Source organism: Alosa alosa, chromosome 19, assembly GCF_017589495.1.
Source record: "Alosa alosa isolate M-15738 ecotype Scorff River chromosome 19, AALO_Geno_1.1, whole genome shotgun sequence".
Lineage (NCBI taxonomy): Eukaryota > Metazoa > Chordata > Actinopteri > Clupeiformes > Clupeidae > Alosa > Alosa alosa.
Window position 1 is genome coordinate 9,404,278 of NC_063207.1, and position 1,953 is coordinate 9,406,230.

Consider the following 1,953-nt stretch of genomic DNA (forward strand, 5'->3'; position numbering starts at 1 on the left):
TAGGAAGTGACTAGAAGCTAATCGCCGGCTGCCCCTGATAAAACAAACTCGCCGGAAATATAAATGTTGTCTGTCAGACACACCATAAAAACCCTCTTCCCTCTACAGTGGTGTGAAAAATGAACGGAGCGGAATCCGAGACGATTTTTGGAAAGAAAATGTGTCAGGTGTGGAGTGCTCCACTGTGTCGGTGGCAGGTGGAAGGAATCCACTGGGTCACATAGCAATGATGCAGATGTGCTGAAGATCAACACGGAAACTTTTCTGAATCTGAAAAGAAAGCCCTAGTTTGTGGGCTTAGAATTTGGTTTAGTTAGAATTTGGTTAACATCTTATCTATTTTGATATCCCCACGTCACGCCATCAAGAAATAAGGTAGCCTGCATCTTCCTCTTATTTGGCCTCGAAGTGCCCCGAATCCCTCTCAAGGACATTTGGCCCTCTTATTTTGGGAACCGCTTGAAACAGAAAGTTTGTTCTTGCAGATGCCTATTGTGAGTTGCCAAAGCAAAGCAAACTTTAATACAGTCAAATATAACTATTTATTTTAAAATAAATAATCCTAAACAATTAGCCTGTCTGTCCTGACTTATTTGCAGGCAAGCATGACATGACTTATCAGGTCACTCAAGTGTGGAGACAGTTTTCTCCAGGCTATCTATTCTGTTGGTATGTTATTCATTGTGTAAGAGTAGACTAAAATGCGTCATCACTGTCAATGACAAAATATTCTAAACCACACAGAGTGTTTGTTCTGTGACAGAATGAAGACTAGTGTGGTTTCTCAGCGTTCCCCTGATTTAGCTGTCTAAAATTATAAGCGCAAGGGTAGGAGTGACAGGGATATTTACACTTGTTGGCATTTATGACAGACAGTGACACTTGAACCCTTTCTCCAGGCTGTTGGCTCCAATATCATGCTTTAAAGCATTGAATGGCCCTCTCCAAGAGCTGATTTGTTGTGCCTGACAAACAATAACAATTAGTATTTAGCAAAAGTTACGCATTTGAACCCACATACCCTGTATCCCACCAACTCCCCCACCCCCTTACCTTGGATAACGTATGGCAAGTCTATGATGGCAAGCCATAGTATATGTTTATGCAGCACATTGTACGGACATTAAGATATGCACGTAAAATCTTTTTTTGTTTATGACTGATATTTTCTTTACTAACCTTGTTCTCTCTCATATAGGATCTTTGCATGCAAGTGCTTATGGGTGTGTTAATATTATTCCTCATCTCCTAACCTGTTTTTATGCATACGGATACAAGGTGACCTACCCGTAGGTTCATTCACTCACTTCACTAACCTCACTCACATTGTTTGTTTTCTTCCCCTCTAGCTCCTCTGGGATGCTGCTGCAGTCTTTCCACTGGATCCTGCAAAACCCTACTTACACATGCCCAGCCACCTGCCCACCAAACCGTTACGCACAATTTCTACTCTGGTTATAGACCCTTTCAACAATAAAAACAAAAACAATGCTTGAACGTTCTATTTGGTTCCCAATCTACTTCCTCTGCATTAAGATAATATATGGAATGTTAAAACAGAAGCCTTGTGGGGCCAACTATGATGCTGATAATGGAACTCTCTTGAAAGGGTCATCATATACATCTTATATACATATTGAATGACATCACTGACATATTTCCTTCTTCATTGCTCTGTTTATTTTTTTTTTTTTAACTTTATGAGCTCACTGTATACCTTTTAAGCTGTTCTGCAACCTGGAATCTGGAATCTTTAACCAAATAACAAACCTCTACTGGGCTGTAATGCTAAATGACTTAGATCTGCACAAAATGGCACTGAGCTTAAAGGTGCAGTCAGTGATTGTGCAGGAAGTCGCATTTGTTTATGTTTATGTTTATATTTACATTCATTAGCAGATGCTTTTCAAAACAACACACATTATATATACAGGACCAAATAAAACACACCAG